Source organism: Musca autumnalis, unplaced genomic scaffold, assembly GCF_047663935.1.
Source record: "Musca autumnalis isolate F117 unplaced genomic scaffold, ASM4766393v1 scaffold_5, whole genome shotgun sequence".
Taxonomy (NCBI): domain Eukaryota; kingdom Metazoa; phylum Arthropoda; class Insecta; order Diptera; family Muscidae; genus Musca; species Musca autumnalis.
In genome coordinates this window covers 132,311,736-132,331,781 of record NW_027412088.1, presented here as the reverse complement: position 1 = coordinate 132,331,781, position 20,046 = coordinate 132,311,736, and the positions used below count along the sequence as shown (strand labels likewise).

The following is a 20,046-nucleotide window of genomic DNA, read 5'->3' as shown; positions in this document are numbered from 1 at the left end:
TTACTTGTTTTTATTTGCTTTTTGCTTCATTTGTGATACGACAAATAAAAGATCTTACTTTCTTATTGAAATTTACAAGTATAGAAAAGATATTCTTTCTTTACACTAAAGGTGCGGTTATAGCTAGATTGTTGAAGTTATGCATGTTTAAGTATAAGTAGTCGAGTAAAAATTTTGACATAATATATATTAGTGATTTTATAAAATGCCTTTAAATGTCAAATGAATTGAATAATTGCAGGCAATGTTTGTTAAAAAATCTTAATGAGATGTTTATCTAACAAAATATAAAAAAAAAAAATGCAATTTACAGTTCCTACAAATAATGGTATTTTTTTAAATTTCGAATTTGCCTGTGGGCAACTTTGGGCCATTGCACTATAGGTAATTTGCCCCGTTTTTGAGACAAAAATTAATAAAAATTAAAATAATTAAAATAACAGCGGAATTAAAGGATTTTTTAACTTTTTAAATTATTTATGTGTAAAAGTGAGATAAAACAAAGATTTTGACAGATAAATTCGGATATTAGCAACTACGTATATAACGAACAAAGCTATTTTTCCAATGTAATTTTCATTAGTTTTCTTATACACAACAAACTGGTGAAAACGATCACGGTAGTGAGTAACACAAATTTTGTCCCCGCGAATAGATTTTCCAACAAATTGTTACTACAGTTTTGTATATTTTTATACCCTCCACCATAGTATGGAGGGTATATTAAGTTTGTCATTCTGTTTGTAACACATCGAACTAATCATTTGCGACCCTAAAAAGTATATATATTCTTGATCAGGATAAAATTCTAAGACGATCTAGCCATGTCCGTCTGTCCGTCTGTCTGCCCGTCTGTTGTAATCACTCTAGCGTCCGCAATAATTGAGATAGAGTGCTGAAATTTTGCACCCGAGGGTCTTTTTTCCATAGGCAGGTCAAGTTCGAAGATGGGCTATATCGGTCCACTTTTTGGTATAGCCCCCATATAACGGTACCTCCGGATTTGAGGTATTTTGACGTTCTTCGCCACATTTGTAGACCGAATTAGCTATAATTTGGCACTTAGGGTTCCTAGTGATCAACAAACTTATATCCCAAAGGATATGGGCATAGGTCCATGTTTTGGTATAGTCCCCATATAACGGTACCTCCCGATTTTCGGTATTTTGGTAATTTTAGCCACAATTTTTAACCGAACTATCTGCAATTTGACATTTGAGGTTCTCAGTGGTCATGAAACATCTCCACGAAACATCGTCAACATAGGTTCATGTTTTGGTATAGCCCCCATATAACGGTACTTCCCTATTTTCGGTATTCTGAGAATTTTAGCTAAAATTTTTAACCGAACTAGCTGTAATTTGCCATTTGAGGTTCCCAGTGGTCATAAAATATCTCCACCAAACATCGTCAACATAGGTCCATGTTATGGTATAGCCCCCATATAACGGTACCTCCCGATTTTCGGTATTTTGAGAATTTTAGCCACAATTTGTAACCGCACTATCTGCAATTTGACATTTGAGGTTCTCAGTGGTCATAAAAAATCTCCAACGAAACATCGTCAACATAGGTCCATGTTTTGGTATAGCCCCCATATAACGGTATCTCCCGATTTTCGGTATTTTGGGAATTTTAGCTGCAATTTTTAACCGAACTATCTGTAATGATCGGTATTTTGAGAATTTTAGCTACAATTTTGTCTATTCAAAAATAATCGTCAATATAGGTCCATGTTTTGGTATATCCCCCCATATAACTGTACCTCCCGATTTTCGGGAATTTTCAGTGGTCACGAAATTTCTTCACTAAAATTCGTCAACATGGGTCTACATTTTGAGGGTCTACATTGTTTTGATGAAACTACCCTCAATTTGACTCTTGAAGTTCCCTGCAGCTATAAAACTTTTACACCAACAAATATTAAAGATAGGTTGACTCTTTGATATAGCCCCGTAGGTGGTAGCTTTCACCTAGCTGTACACATTTTTTTAGATTAGATTAGATAACACTGTACAACAAAATGGAGGTGAAAGTCTGGGGCACGGAAAATTCCTCTTGGGGAAGAAAGGCCTTGGTGAGTATATTATTATGTGGGCCATCAGGAATTAGCGTTATATCTTTGTTCACGGTTGCTTAAGTGCTCTACAAAAACAACAAACAAAGATATAATGCTAATTCATAATGGCTTACAGGGTCTCTTGCAAAGACTTCATCACGCCATAACGCGGAAGTTCGACTCATGGCACATCTGTCCTTCGGGGTTTTTAATATACACACACCAAGGGCTTTCATCTCCAAAAGGAATTATCTCTGCCCCAACATTTGTGTTCACAGTGTAATTTAAGCAATAGTGGGAGGCAGTAGGAGTCTATCCATTGTCGAAAAGTTGTTCCGCCTAACATTTTGAAAGGACCCTAATTATTCCATTTTAATTAATACTATTTTATGGTGGAGGGTATAAAAAGTTCGGCCCGGCTGAACTTAACAACTTTTTACTTGTTTTAATATACGTTAATAAAGACGAGTTTAGTACTCCTTTAAACCGTATCAATGTTTAATATGTAAAACCGAGATAAAAGAAAGCTTACTACTGCCGCATCGTTTATAGAAAACCACGGAACAATTTGTCGCCATTACTTATTTTACTTGCAATGAAATTGTAAACAACTATATTTTTCACATTTATGATTTATTTCCTCAAGACTTTTTATTGAGAAGTAACCTAATAAAATCACGTAAATATCAAAAAACAGGCAAAATCGGGTTTTGAAACCTAGTAATACCAATGCAGAAGACTTTCAGTAATGTGTTCTAGGTGGCAAAATCACGGCCAAACACGGCCAATTTAGTATAAGTCTATATGAAGTGTGTTTAAGAAAAAAAATATTTATTTCTGACTTTTTTTGTTTTTTGGTCGCTACCCAAAATGTTTAAGCTATATTATATATTAAATAAATTCCTCTCGCAATTGCCAATCTATTCCATTTTACATATATTTATATTTGGTTTATTTTTCCGCGGTTTTGAATACATTGAAATATGCCTTACCATATATATTTTTTTAGTTCTTCTTCGAAATTCTCATTTTGACTGCAATTTAAACCGCGATAATGACGCTATTTTGAAAAATATCATTCATATCAATAAATTTTGAGATGTTCTTTTTTCAATGCCAACTAAAAAATTATTATTATTAAAAGTTGCAAAATCGACTTTTGGCCTCGAAAACAGGGCAAATTACCTATAGTGCATTGTGGTTATAAAGTGGTTACTTTAGTGGAAGAGGAAATTGCTGGTTAGTGGTATTCAAAGAAGTGCATAGGGTGATTGGGGCTTGTGAAAAATGTTTTATGTATGTATGTTATTATTCGAATAATAATTGGATTTGAATTTAAAGGAGATTGACACTTTTTTGGTACAATATACATATTACATGCTAGGGATTTGTATGTTATCATGCGGATATCTGATCAAATATCGTTGATGATAATTTTATCTATTGCACGAAGGGCAATGTTATCAGTTATAGGGCCATTATTACATGTTTTCTTTTACTATTGGATGGATTTAAATACGCAAAATAAACCAATTTGGAGGCAATAAAAATGTAATTTTCACATAAAGAGCTAATTCCAAGAAGCTCCTCCTTGAAATTTTATAATTACATTTAACTGTATGTTAACCGGAACGCTTTAAATCTGTTTGGTAAGTCCAAACTATAACAAAAGCAGACTTATAATAATGGGGGATAGAGTCCGAAAACAAAATAAAAAATATCTTGCAAACGCTTGTGCTCTTAAAATGTCAGTATAAGTATTCCAAATTATACGAAATCCACCATATACCTCAAAAGGAGCTAATTTGTGAACTATATATGATAACTATAGATCAATTTTTCATTCCATTTTCATAAATTTTTCCTTTAGAAGTATACGAAATGGTCTGTTGGTTTTCTTCATCATGAATAGCGAAAATATAATGATAATACAAAGACGTTAGAAACAAACTTTGTTCATTTTTATAACGGCAACGGCCCAATGTTGCCCACAGGCAACATTTGATAACTCCCTAAGAATTTTTTCACAGAGCACTTATTTTTTCGACTGCTAATCATAGTAAATATAAAAAATTTTTATCACGACGGAAAAAAATGAGGTTCAAAACGGTTAAGAGAACTTAAATCCGAAAGAAATAAAGTAGCATAATTTTCCATGTTTTAAACTCGCGAATTCTGATTTTGAAACTATGTTAAATACTATAGTGTGTCGGATTAAAACCATTCCAAAAATTAATACTTAATTAAATCTTATGTTCACAAATTTCAGGCTTATTTAACATTCTGCAAAGTGCCAATATCGCAGCAAAAAAAATCATTAGTAAACAATAGGTTTATTCAACTTATTTTGACTTCGAGATCAGGCGACAACCCCATTATTTTAACAAGGAAATGTTATATGAATAAAGTATTTCCTATAAGTACGATATTAACTAGTTTTGTAAGTAAACAATTAATATATAAAAAGGTCAATACACATCTACTTACTGCGTAGTTACACAACATCTAAAGGATAGAAATAATAAGTGACCATATGTGTATTTTATTATGTAGGTCAGTATGTGTAAGCTATTATGTATTAACTTTATAGTAATGCAGAGGATGTACGATATCATTAAATGGATCTATATTGGTGTGTCGATACCAACATTTCGTTGGGTATGTTCATTGTCTTTCCTAATAATTGTGATTTTCTGGATTTTTTATGATGTTCGGTTTCCAAGCAGATCGAGATGAAATAGACCAACAACAAAATATATGTCATAGTAAAACTAATCCTAATACATTTATATGAGAACCAAATAGAGCTGGCAAAAACTATCGATATCAGCCCCATTCGATTTTTTCGATATTTCAGTTTCAAATATTAATTTAGAATCCAAAATGGCCGACAAACGTGTTTTGTTTACATTTGATTGAAAAAACGTTGTAAAATTCAATTTTAAAACGTCGGTACGTTAAGTTTTCGTCCTCTCGAGGTGGAGTTTCAAAAGATTTGTTCTAGCTCATTTTGACGAAATCCTAATATTATTTCACTTTCTATTCTTACTGACTCGTCGGCGGAGAATAGTTAAAAAATTAGAAAAATAATTTGAATACAAAACAAAAATTAATCATGGGAATTAAATTCCCCGAAGATAAAAAGCCCTTTTGCAGTATACTGCCAGAAATTGCCGAACCCGAACGCAAAATCAAATTCAGAGGGAAAGTGCTATGGATCGTCGTAACGCTCTTCATCTGCTTAGTATGCTGTCAAAACCCTCTGTTGGTATCATAAATTCCGACTCAGCTGAACCGCTCTTCTTGATTCGTGCGAACCATTGCACGATGGGGCCAATAGCAGGTTTTCGAGGCAAAAAGTCAATTTTTGAAGTGAACAATTTGAAAAAAATAATAACGGATTTCGATTGCCAACACTCTGAATCACTAAAAATAAAAAAATAAATCAATCTGGTAACATCACATTGCGACATACTGATCTGGCAATGGTGACATATTTTCTTATGCATAATTTTCCGACATTCATTATAAATAAGTAGTGAAAGCATTTTAGGCGCCAAAAAGAACATTTCAACATTTTTATATTTTTTAAACATGGAAAGCTCTTCAATGGGTATGTAAAATAAGATAGTGTTAACAAATAATAAAAATGTTATGTGTGGTAAATGTATTTTTGAGTTAAGACGTTATGTCTTTTTTGGAGTATTTTTCTTTGTTATCCATGTGTTCTCTGGAGTATAACTTTTGAGATCTAGGTAGATCTAGGATATTATATATATGTGGTGAAAGGTATTAATGTGTACTATCATTTTGTGAAAAAATTAGCTGCGCCTAGCTGCGCCTTTTCATAAAAATCTGATTTCAGATGTCGTAATAAAATTAAAAAATATGGACATTTTTATGTTTTGGTTGGAGAATAATCGGAAACCCATTAATGTTATGAATTGGATTTCGGAAAAAATTAATAGACGTATATAATAATATATAATTTGAAAGATATCGAAGACAAACTTGGCTTTTGTGGCGGAATCTTAGCCGATTTTTACTAAATTTGGCACCTTTTTTATTAACTTATAACAGACCACAGGCAAAACCATGAAATTTGAACATATGTATATAAGGGAGCTATTTCTATATCTAAACCGATTTCAATATAAATTAACAAACTTATTTGTAGTCCGAATTCCGTAACATTTTCCAAATTTTATTGTAATTTGATGGAATTTGCATGCTTGGTCAATCATTTGCCTGAAATCGGGCGAACATATATATGGGAGCTATATCCAATTCTAAACCGATTTCAATATGATTTGTCAAAAATGTTTCTAGACCAAAATCCGTCACACATTTCAAATTTCATCAAGATTGGACATACATAGCGGGATTGGTGCCAAAATACCTAAAATCGGGCGAAAATATATATGGGAGCAATATCAAAATCTGAACCGATTTCAATATAACTTGGCAAACTTATTTGTAGTCCTAATTCCGTGGTATTTTCCAAATCGCATAAAAATTGGGCAGAATTTGCGTGTTTGGTCCATCAATTGCTTGAAATCGGGCGAACATATATACGGGAGCTATATGTATATATGAACCGATATGAACCAAATTTGGCATATTAGTTTCTAAGCCCATTATAAACATCTGTACAAAATTTGGAAGGTCTAGCTTGCCCCAGTGATTTGTTGCCTCGAAAACCTGTCATTGGCCCCATCGTGCATTGTTACATCCGGCTTGATTTTACAATTGTTGACTGGTGTCAAAATAATTGAAGTTGGTGACACTCCCAAGGATCGTGCTTTGTTCAATGGTGCCCAAACACTCTTTGGTATGGTAATTACCATTGATGAAGCCATTGTTTATGTCATGACTGAAATGTATGGTGATCCATCTGAAATAGGTGTCGGTATTTGCTTCATGATTATCATCCGAAACCAATGTGTGGAAGGTCTTCTCACCAACCACCGGTACGTGATACTGAATTCGAAGGTGCCGTTATTGCCTTGTTCCACTTGAGTTCGTGCTTTCCGTCAAAATTTGCCCAATTTGATGAACTGTTGGACACTGCTCTCGTCTTTGCGTTTGTCATCTACTTCCAAGGTTTCCGAGTTGATTTGCCAATCACATCTGCCCGTTATCAAGTTGTTCTACACCTCGAACATTCCCTTCATCCTGCACAAATGATGGCCGTTAAATTCAAAGGTAACTTCTCCATCAACCTCCTTGTTGTTTGGGATGATGTTGGTGGTGGCGGCCCAGTTCGCTCCTACCCCTTCCATCAGCGCCATTCTCTTTAAGCTTGTAAAAAACTTCATGAAATCGTTTTATTCGTTTACACAAAAAGCATGAAGACTCAATCGCGTCTGTTAACAATTTGCTTTAACAAATTTTTGGCTATTGTTTCTGCGGCTCCTATTTAGTGACGTCAAAATTTTCGATAGTATCGATATAAAAAACTATTCATCGATATTGACGTATTTCTGCCCCAACTCCCTGCATCTTTTGTTTTTGTCTGCAAACCATGTAGAATCTTCAGCATGTAATGTCTTCCTGCGTTTAGGAAGTTTATCATCAGAGCTTTCAGAATCACCGTGAAAAGCATAGGGAACTAGACCCATGACACCATCGTCTAATTCCATTCCAAATTCATACTGCTCTTTGTTAGCAAAAATCATGATGTCTTCTTAGTTTAATAACATTTCAATCAATTATTATTTTAGAATCATTTAATAATATAAACATTGCACTTACCCGTCCGTTAGAAGGTATTTATTGAATTCAGAATACAAACTAATCTTGTTATATGAATAAATGTCCCCAGAGAAACCACAAATTACCAGTTGATAAAGTAAAGTAAGATATACGACAGTAAAAACAGTAAAAATTTTGATTTTTTTTAAAAATTTTTCAATATATGAGGTATTTGAACACATACAGCATCCCAATTTGTATCAATGAAAATGCCAGAAGTCCATCTTTCATAATCAGTTCGCTTATAGGGCAAAATAAGTTTCAAATGTAAATTTTCGTTGCAATATAGAATTTATCACATTTTTGTTCAAAAGTTTGGTCCACAGGCCCCGCCAAATATCATCCGATTATCATCCAAAGGTGCAGGCTAGTTCTATATATTGTACCCCAACCATGGATGACATTAAACATTATATCTGAACTACATTAGCTGTAGTATTCTTTTAAACTATACATTTTCCTGTGGACTTACGACCTTTTCGTACTCAAATTTGTACGTTTTGTGGACTTACGACCTTTTCCAACAAGGGCAAATCATATAAAAAAAAGCGACATACTACCATTTTCTTCGTATCATACGACGTGTTTTGACTTGTACTATCATCCTGTAACAAAAACGCGATTTCCATAAAAAGTGGACTTACGACCTTTTCCGACGGAGCAGACGATATGTATTTGGCAATTAAAGTGAACCAATTTGTCTAGAATTAGTTGACAAAATTTAACAATTATGAATGAGTATTAATTTTACATCGAAGCAAGTTCTGCAACAACTAATGCAACATATGGAGCATCTTTAATACGTTCTAATTTTAGTGTGGATTACAAAAAGGAAAATTATATTGAGCTTTAAATGATAACAAAGATCAATACTCTGCTTCGCTAACTGTAACGCCCACCACGCTTATTTTTTATTGTGGTTGTCCATCTCTTGGGATTAATAGACAACGATCCACATAACCACGTCAAGTAGCAGTGTGTTCATTTATGTACATGAAACGTCAAATTATCATAGATTTTAATGGGCGTATTCATTATTGTGTTTATGAAAAGCATTATCGTTTGTGCAAAATACATGTTTGACATAAACAGTAAAAATATTTATATTACGATACACTAAATTACATAAATGAGCTTTAAAAAAAAATCGCGTATGAAACAGAAATAGTCGTACAGGGCCGACGGTGTAATACCCTACACGACTTCTCCTTTCAAAACGATTAAATTTCAATTCATTTAAGTAATCAAACAGCAACCAATAGGTTTTCATATTGATGTAATAATTTATAAAAAACTTTGGAGCGTGCTATAAATATCGGTATACTTAAAGAACCCATATTTAGAGATATTACATTACTTTTAAACCAAAACTTAAAGTAGCACAAAAAATTGAAGACTCTGAGCTCCAGACACATCATTGTAATTGCATCCACGTATAAATTGGGAATTTCCCTATCTGATTGCGTAAATTATCTATCACGACTATAGCTTCATAATAATAGCGACGTTTTGTAACATGGAAGGACAATCCAGTTCTATACACAAAACTATTAATCTAATAATTATATGGGAGAAAATGCAATTATATGGGAGCTACATTCAAGCCAGCATCGATGTAAATTTAAAGTGACAAATTTAGTCTTAGATCTCACAAATCGGGCGAAAATATATATGGGATCTATATCCAAATATGAACCGGTCTCAATATATTTTTTAGGGTATAATATTATACAGTGCTACTCAAAACATTTACAACTGGAATGACTGTACCGGATTTTATATATACGAAGAAAAAATGTGTTTGGATCCAAACATATGTTATGTCAGCGACTGTTGCAAACAAATAATATGTTTGGATCCAAACATATTATCTGCTGCATTTTTTCTCCATGTAGTTCCGAGGAAATTTATGGATTTAAAATGTACATATATATCTTTGCAGGCTGATTGTTTATCGACCCCTTTTTAAAAAATTAAAAAATAATTTGCAACTATTGCACTTATTTTACTAAAGTATAAAAAAACAAAGCACTCACTTTTGGTCCTGCTCGAAACATTTGCAACTAAGAAAATGCGGTGCTCTAGGATACCTATTAAATACCAAAGTTTTGTTCGATATTTAATAATCTACAGTTCATTTTAGAGTCCCGGAACTTCATAAATGAATTTAGATCATTTAAGCTGATCGGTTCGATAAAAACTCAAAACATATTTGCAAAAAATACTAGTTAGTTAATGTTGAGCCAAATAAATATGCATACTTTTGGTGTATTTCTGAAAAAAGTGTGTTTCAATTAACGTTAAGTTAATAATATTGACCATTCCCCAACATAAGACCAATCTAAGCATGTTTTCACATCGCTGGATATTGCTTATACCAATACCTTATGTATAAGATTTATGTCATAAAAATCTTCAAAAATTAGAGTTGAAATCAAGTAAAATATACCCCATATAACGGCGCCGCTATATTTCAAGTATTTTGAAGTTTTTACCGGCCGAAATTGGATGTAATTTGGCTTAAAGGTACCTTCCTAGTAGTCAATACACTTCTTCGCCAAAAATATGGACATACAGCGTTGCGCAACACAAAAGCAAAAATCAAGTACTTTAAATTAATTTAATTTTTCGAATTTCTTAAATAATTTTAGCAATGAATGTTTTGAGTGTAGTGAAGCTTATATCTACATTTTCGCACATAGGATATAGCTCCTGTATAATGGTATCCACCACTTGCAGGCATTTTAGAGTTTTAATCTAAATTTTGGACCCAATCATGGATGGTAATTGGTAATTAGAATTCTGGTCACTAAAAATTTTATTCGTGGTAGAGGGTATAAAAAGTTCGGTCCGCCCGAACTTAATGTTTTTTATACCCTACACCACTATGTGGGGAGGGTATTATAAGTTGGTTTTGGCCAAAAAGTTTGTAACGCATCGAAATAATGGTCGTAGACCCATACTTATATATACCAAAATGAATGTCTCGACGAGCTGAGTCCGTCCGTCCGTCTGTCCGTCTGTCCATCTAAACCTTGTAATCACGCTACAGGTCGCAATTTTGATCGGATCGTCACGAAATTTTGGATATTGATGGGGGTCCCGGAGGGGAAAAGGCCTATTGATTTTGGTGATGGTCGGATTATATTTAGGGGTCGGAAAGGGCAAAAAACTTAGGTGGATAAAAAGACAACGCTTTTTTCCAGAGCGAATATCTCAGCTTTTACATGGGGTATACCAAAAGCAAAACCTGACAATGAAAGTAGAAAATATCACCTTTCTAATGATGTAAATTAGGTGCTCGTAGGTGATCAAACAACGAAGATATCACAATACTAGCAAATAAAACCCCAATTTTCATTTTTGCAATTTTAATTATATCGACGAATATCACAGCTTTGGTTGGAAACTTTCCAAAAGCAAAGCATGACTATGAAAGTAGAAGATCCCATCTATACAATGATGCAAACTAGGTCGGCGTAGGTAACCAAATAACGGAGATATCGCAATAGTCGGTAATACATCCCATTTTCTATTTTTTTGGAAATCACGCTACAGTTCTCAATCTTGATCAGATCGTCATGAAAGTTTGAGGGTTAATGGGGGTCTCACAGATGAGGAGCCTATTGATTTTGGTGATGGTTAGATAATATTTAGGGGTCGGAATGGGCAAACACTTATTTGGAGAAAAGTCAACATTTTATTTCATAGCCAATATCTCTGTTTCTTTAAGATGTATATCAAAAGCAAAACCTGGCAAGGAAAGTAGAAAATATCACCTTTACAACGATGCAAAGTAGGTTGTCGTAGGTGGTCAAATGGCAGAGATATGGCAATAGTCGATAATGCATCACATTTTCCGATTTTTTTTTGTAATCACGCTACAGGTCGCAATTTTGATTGGATCGTCACGAAATTTTGGGGGTTAATGGGGGTCCCATAGGAGAAGAAGCCTACAGATTTTAATGATGGTCGGATAATATTCAGGGGTCGGAATTGGCAAAAACTTATTTTGAGAAAAGGCCTACGTTTTATTTCAAAGCCAATATCTCTGTTTCTTTAAGAGGTATATCAAAAGCAAAACCTGGCAAAGAAAGTAGGAAATGTCACCTTTACAACGATGTAAAGAAGGTTGTCGTAGCTGCTCAAACAACAGAGATATCACAATAGTCGATAATGCATCCCATTTTCTGGTTTGTTTGTAATCACGTTGCAGGTCGCAATTTTGATCGGATCGTCACGAATTTTTTGGGAGTTGAAGCGGGTCCCACGGAAGAAGAAGCCTATTTAGTTTGGTGATGGTCGGATAATATTCAGGAGTCGGAATAAGCGAAAAGCTTATGCGGAGAAAAGTCAACGTTTTTTTCTTATGCGAATATCTCCGCTTCTGGTTGGAGTATTCCAAAAGGAATACCCGTCAATGGAAGAAGAAAAGATCTCGTTTACATTGATGCAAAGTATGTTGGCGTAAGTGAGCAAACCGAGATATTGCAAAATTCAGTAATATATCCAATTTTTCCATTTTTTTGTAATCACGTTAGAAGTTGGAATTTTGATCGGATTGTGACGAAATTTTGGGGGTAGTTGGGGGCCCCACAGAGGAAGAAGCCTATTGATTTTGGTGATAGTCGGATAATATTTAGGGGTCGGAATGGGGAAAAACTCATTTGGAGACAAATTCAAAGTTTTATTCTTTGTGAATATATCGGTTTCTAGTAGGGGTATTCCAACGGCAAAACCTGTCAATGGAAGAAGAAAATATTACCTTTATAGTCCGGTCAAAATAGACATGCGTATAAGGGGGAAATAGCAAAAATTCCCACAAAGCTGAATTTTGGTGGAGAGCTGGGGTTGGCCATTAGAAGCAACGTTCTAAAAGTCCCCATCGATCCCATGTGTGCAAAACATGTTATAGGCAAAAGCCGGCTAAAGTAAAAGTTGTAGATTCAATAATTGTCTACAAGAGTAGTCTTTATGATTCTTAAAAAAGACTTACCATTTTCGAGATATCGCGGTCAAATAAAAAATTAGTCGCGTAAGTACATTCTGAGGCGAACCGGTTAAAGTAACGACGCTATGTGTTAGATACTTCCGTAAGCTTTCAAACGATATCCATTTTGCCGTAATCGGTTCGGTAGAACCGGGTCGAACCCGGTTTTTAAATTTGGCCTTTCGGGTCGAATAACCGGTGAACCGGATCTGCAACCGTTGAAAATTATACATTTCCGTAATCAGCGCAACAGACCCTACCTTCGGACAAAACTTGAAAAAAAATCGGAGAGTTTTCGTTGGGGTCGTTCCCGTTGGGCTTTCGATTATACATGTGGGTTAAATGGGCTATTTTTGCATAAACTGACTCTAACATTGAATAACTCTACTAAACACACTCCGATTTTGTTGGAATTTTTTTTAGAAGATAGCTATAATTTCGCTCTTCAAGAAAATATATATTTTTTGGGGGGGACAGACCCGATTACTTCGCTTATATTAGCCGGTTCGTCTAAATAATTACATATTTCCCTTATAAGTGCATAAAAATCATGTGTTTTTTAGAACAGCTATATCTCAAGAATGGTTCCTTCTAGAAAAAAAATTATAAAGGTCAAGCTTATAGATAATTTTTCTGTCTACAATATTTACTTTAGTCACTTTTTGATTAGATCAACCGTTTTCAAAAAATAAATCCGAAAACCTAAAAACCCTTAAAATTTGACCTTTGACCCGAATATTTCAGCTTTGTGGGAATTTTTGCTATTTCAATGTCTATTTTGACCGGACTATTACATTGGTGTAAAGCAGGTTGGCGAAGGTGGTCAAACAAGGGAGATACCACAATAGTCCGTAATGCATCCAATTCTTCCATTTTTTTGCAATCAAGCTACAGGTCATAATTTTGATCAGATTGTCACGAAATTTTGGTTGCTTATGGGGGTCCCAGAGAGAAAGAGGCATATTATGTTTGGTGGTAGCCGGATTATATTCCCTAAAAGAAATGTTTACCAGTGACAAGCTTATGCACAGAGGTAGTGGTGTAGGGTATCACATGGTCGGCCCCGTCCCGACTATAGCCTTTGCCCACTTGTTTTTTAATAATTTCTCGTTAGAGTCGAGCTTAATGATGCAAGTGAAAAGGAAACCCAAGATTCGAACCCACACAACCACCACTATGTGACATGTTTCACATTTGGTAGAGGCTCATCAGACATATCGGCTGTGGAGCGGCTTCGCTGTCATCTAACGTTTCCTCTTTCAAATGCAATTTGTTTTTACAATGCTGAATATTTGTTCAATCATTGTATGGCTTCCATGACAAACGCTTAGCGTAGTCTTTGAAAGTTATGAGTTTGGCTCTGAAGACTAACAAGCCGTGACAACACTTTTTTTGCGCGTGTTTTTTAAGGACGTGGGTTCAAACCCAAACCTGGCTCAAGCTGATTTTATTTTTGTTTGAAAATTTTGCCTATTAAAACTACAGTTTTTTACTTGTTGTTTATGATGGTTATTATAATCCTCTGTTTAATACTTCATACAAAAGATTTTCAAAGAAAACGATTTACAACATTAATGATGATTAAAAGAATTTCAATATCCATGGGTGCTTCAAATCCAGCCCTCGATATAAAAACAATTCGTTATATTAATAAATACATTGCATGTTATGCTACTATTTGAATAATTTCAAATTATAATAAGTTCTAAGGATTCCTTTATTGCTTTTATATTTATCTATATATGTATGTGCGTATGTATGTGAGAGCGTATATGTCTATGTTTTTCTTCTTTTGAAGGCTTACCGAAATATTTAACCTTTTTTCTCCCTACCAACCGACGACGCTCTTGTACGTATATAGTGTCCATGTACAAAGTACAAGGAAATTTTCTAGGGATGGGGTTATCCCAGTCTGTTGCGGGTAAAACAGATCTTATAAAGGTCGTGCATATGCTCTGCTGATAAAATCCATGAAAAATCTCTTTTTTTATTTTTTATTAAAAATGTTTAATTTATGAGTTTTTCTTTGGCTTTAATATGTTGTTGAGAAAAGCTCATTCCAACATACAAACCGAGGAATGTTAGCGTGTTTTTGGTTTAAATGTTTCAGCTTTTGTTTTTTTTTTTGTTTTTTTTTTTTTGTGCCGGCATGTTTGTGGCTGTTGCTGGATTGAACCCTTTTATTTTCATTTTGTATCCTTTAGACATCCATCCCATTCCAAGTGAATGGGATAATATGATTTCCTATATAGATTTCCTTTCTTTCATAAGCGCTAAGGGGTTTTTGAAAATGTTATGAGTTTTAATGTTGGTTTTCATATGAATTATGATTTTTATTGTTCACATGTAATTTTTAAAGCATTGTAGGTGTAAGCATGTGTGTTTTAAATAAATTCTTGCAGTTTTAAATAAGTAAGCAAGGACTACAATCAAGACGGACTGATCATACGACACCCTTAACCATTAGACTTAAAGGTATGATATATGAAATCACACAATTCCAGGGTTTATTGACAAACAAATTACTTTCGTTGACTAACTGTACGGTGAAAGTACGATCGATATAGTTTGGAAAAATTCAAACTGCCATATTTACAATCACTGTGCAACACGAAAATTATTAACCATATTCTGACACCGCAGTGTGATAGAACACCAAAAATGAGAAGACACGTGTCTCGCCGTTTTTCCCTATCTCACCAACTTTCGCGGTTATAGGCCTCCAAAGGTTTGAGGCTTTGATGTAGAAAGGGTAATTTAGTCAGGACTATAACTTCCAAACCGTTAGGAAATGTGAATTTATCTCGGAGGCAAAGTTGTAGCTCTTGTCTTAAAGAACAAAAATTGTGATCACATATAATCCATCAAGCTTCATCTGCAAGGTCAAAATCGCCATGGTCAAATTTTTTTAACATTTTTGGATCTTAATGGTCAAAATAGCAAAACAATTGCGATTTTTATCCTCTTTTCTAAGATTCTGCTCCATAGATATTAAACCGCTTAAAATTCAAGAAAACAATCAACCACAATAGCTTAGCTATGACATCAATAAACAACTTTCTGGAATATGCAATATGTTTATGAACGGTTCTTAATAGTAAAATTAGCAAAAAACTTTTGAAAATATCCAATTTTTATACTTTTTTCTCCGACTCTGGTCCAAAGATACGCAACCTCCCAAAAATTAACATAAGATATCAATAAACAACTTTTTAGAACATATGAAGATTCTAGGAATGATTCTTAGGGCTGAAATTCACGAACAATTACATTTTTTTAACATTCCCCCTGCTCAGGTTTGGAAATAACAAACTGTTAAAAACTCAAGGAAATTTGAAAGGTTTGTTATTTACGGACCTGAACAGGAAAGAATGATCTATCGAATTTTGAGCTTGAAGAATCGTTCCTAGAATCTTCATTTGTTCTAGAAACTTGTTTGTTCTAATCTAAGGTACATTTTTGTAGTTGACTGTATCCTTAATTTTTGGGCGGTTGCGTATCTTTGAACCAGAGTCGGAGAAAAAAGTATAAAAATTAGATATTTTCAAAAGATTTTTGCTATTTTTACCATTAAGAACCGTTCATAGACATTTCGCATACTCCAGAAAGTTGTTTATTGAAGCCTTTGCTAAACTATTGTGGTTGACTGTTTTCTTGAATTTTGAACGGTTTAATATCTATGGACAGAAGCCGAGAAAAGAGGATAAAAATCGCAATTGTTTTGCTATTTTGACCATTAAGACCTGTTCCTTCCTTCGTATATTCTAGAAAGATATTTATTGAGATCTGAGGTACATTTTTGTAGTTGGTTGTTTGCTTCAAATTTGATCGGTTTGATAGCTGTATAACAAAACTTGAGAAAATTTTTGAAAGAAATTTGACCATGGCGATTTTGACCTTGCAGGTGATGTTTGATGGGTTATGTGTGTTCACAATTTTTGTTCTTTAAGACAAGAGCTACAACTATGCCTCTGAGATAAATTCAAATTTCATAACGGTTTGGAAGATATAGTCCTGACTAAATGACCCTTTTTACATCAAAGCCTCAAACATTTGGAGGCCTATAACCGCGAAAGTTGATGAGATAGGAAAAAACGGCGAGACACTTATCTTCTCATTTTTGGTGTTCTATCACACTGTGAAGTCAGAATATGGTTAATAAAACATAACTCAAAAAATTACACACAGTGAATATTACTGTTAAAGGGATATGAAATAACTCAGTCAGCTGTGAGTAACGGCTAGTTTATTATTGATCATTTGCATAATTTTCTATGTTATACAAACAATGTGGAAAGGGTATTAAAAAACTTAGTTTAGACTATGCGCTTCTACAATGATTAAGAACATTATCTCGATTTATTTGACTTATATTGTATAAAAATAACAACTTAAATCGACTGGATTTACTAAACCAACCATAGTCTAAACGGGGTATAAGTTTGTTATGCCTAAACTTCACGCAGCACTGCGAAATAATTGTCCTGAGATAAAGAGATTTAGAGATGGGTGTCCGTTCGTGCGTCCATCGTCCCGAAATTTTTTATGGAGGTCGAGTTCCGACCAAAATTGACACTATGATTTTTATACGATTTTGTAGTGCCCTGTAGGTCCGGATAATAGTCCGATCGATATGAACACCTTTTTATGTTTGTATGTCGATAAGAAAATTAATGCGTAAGAAGTAATACCAAAATCGTGTCTGTTTTTTAAATATAGTTTTTGTTTTGAAGAAAAACAAAAGAAATAATATTTCGAAAGCTAAAGTTTGGGTGTGTTTCATTCACATACATTTTCGTTTCGACATACATAAACAGACTGTAAATGAAGTTTGAGTTTGGGACAAAGAAGGAGCCCGTAAATTAACATGATGATTATATAATACATATTAACCTCCTTCTCACCAAACCACTCCACATTCAGACCTGTGATCAAAGAAAGAATTAAAGAGTACCCCTTGATCAACGTTGTTCTAATATACGATCGATAAAATCGATGCTGACATTTTGAAGTTTTGATTTCGGCATTTTGAATTTTTGTTATAATTAGAGGGCGCAATCAGGTAATGACTATATGTAGGATTGTAGAACTCGTGATTCCACGTCGTTTGATGTATATCTCATGAGTGTGCTCTGTACAGCTTTCTAATAGGGGTCCAAAGTCGAAAATTTGATGCGTAAATTTTCATAAAAAAACGTTTCTAAAAATTGCTTTGAACCTCGCGTGATTTTAGTTTTTTTCCGCAACGGATCTAATGAGTCCTTTCGCGTTCGATTCTATCCACTAAAATGGCGGATAGAAATACCTTGGATATAGGAAAATCTGCAAAAATATATTTTGACAATTCAGCGCATTGAACCGCGATTTTCTTTGAAAAATTATACATAAATGGAATTCTTTGTAATCGATTATGATATTTGCAAAAAGGTGTGTAATAAATTTTGGAGATTCGGGAGTAATATTCTATTTAAACCAAAATAGAATGTGGTGGCACTTCCGCGGTTCTTGACGAATCTCTTTAAAATTTGTTTTATTGAAGTAATTTTAATAGGCGGTCATCGCGAAATTTTTACCCATTTGAAGGACTTTTGAATGGTAAGATGCAACTGACGGCACACTTTGGCCGCTGATTGAAACATGGATACATTTATACAAATTGATAAAGATGCACTCGCTACATCCTAAAAGCGCATGCGCCTCAAGTGATTTTAAGGAATTCGCGAATTACACGCTTTTCAACTTTCGTGTTTTTTCTTTGGATGTAATTTTAATATAATTCTCTACTTCTTAATTCTATTGATTATCACAGAAAGAAATATACATTCACGATGACAAACTATTTTCCTTGTAGAAATTTTAGCAAATTACTTCAGGTTTTGTATGGAAATTTACCGAAATAGTAGAATAACTCCCAAAAACGTTTCTCCAATTTTTCGTATTAAACCAAACTAATATGTTTTTGAAATAATAATCCAACAATGAGTTTTCGTATTTTGTTGTTGCTGTAATATGCAAGTTATAAACCCAATTTTTATAATTTTGGTCTCATATTTTTCTACACGTTGTCTAGATTCTGTATTTTTAGTTTATTTTTTAGACATTTTTTATGGACTCTGGGATAGAATAAATAAAATTTACTCCAAGATTTCTCTTTATTTTTTTGATTTTCCGCGAAAATATAAATAAATATAGGAATATTCAATCGCATACGCATAGATACCAAGTACTGTTAACGATATATACATGTATTTTCTTATTACAACACAAAGGTAATTTTTCAATATTTATACCCTATACCACAATGTGGAAAAGGGTATTATAAGTTTGTTTTGGTAAAAATTCATGTAACACCGAGAAATATTCGTCGGAGACCCCCAATGTGGTATACCAATCTTCATATCTCGACGAGATAAAGCGATTTTGGGATGTGTGTCTGTCCGTCCGTCCGTCTGTCCATTATAAATTGTAAACACGCTCCAGCCCGCAATTATGGACCGATCGTCACGAAATTTGAAAATAGATCCCTATTCTTATTGGTGATGATCGTGAAATATTTAGCGGGTGAAATGGACCAAAAACATAATATTTATCCAATTTTCTAGCGGCTCTGTAGGTCTCAATAATAGTCCGATCAACGCGTAATTGTAAATAAGGTAAGAGCATATCACAAAGGAGAAGCATGCAATTTGAGATGGCGATCGGATAACATTTAGAGGGTTAAATGGACCTAAACTTTTGTGTGAAAATTGTGAAAATTTTTAATATACAGCTTATATCTTAATTCCTGGAAGTGACATTCCGGAAAAGTGAGATATACTTGAAAGTGGAACGCTTGACCTTTCAATTGATGCCAATTATGTTGGTGTGCATGATCAGATAACAGAGTTACAGCCAAATATATTCCGTTATTTGTTTGTAGTGTAATAATAAGCTCGCTAGAAGTCGCAATTATACATCAATAGTCACGACATTTTGCACCGGGTAAGAGTATAGGTCGAAAAAGATGCCTACAATTTTGAATGATGATCTGATATTCTTTAGCGGGTGAAATGGACCATTACTTTTGTATGCAAAATATAAAAATTTTATTTTTGGTCGATATTTTAATTCCTTGAGGACATATATATTTCGCAAAGTATCCTACATATGAAAAAAAAAACTACTGACCTTTCCTCTGATGTAAATTGCAATAAAGTGTTTGCTAGATAACGGGCCTACTGCCTAATATATAATAGGTTCTGTG

At 34.0% G+C, this 20,046-nt stretch overlaps 1 pseudogene; it reads left to right on the top strand.

The window, feature by feature from the left end:
- The first annotated feature begins 5,174 nt into the window (after positions 1–5,174).
- On the top strand, positions 5,175–7,409 carry LOC141405834 (protein transport protein Sec61 subunit alpha-like; annotated as a pseudogene).
- Positions 7,410–20,046: the final 12,637 nt, after the last annotated feature.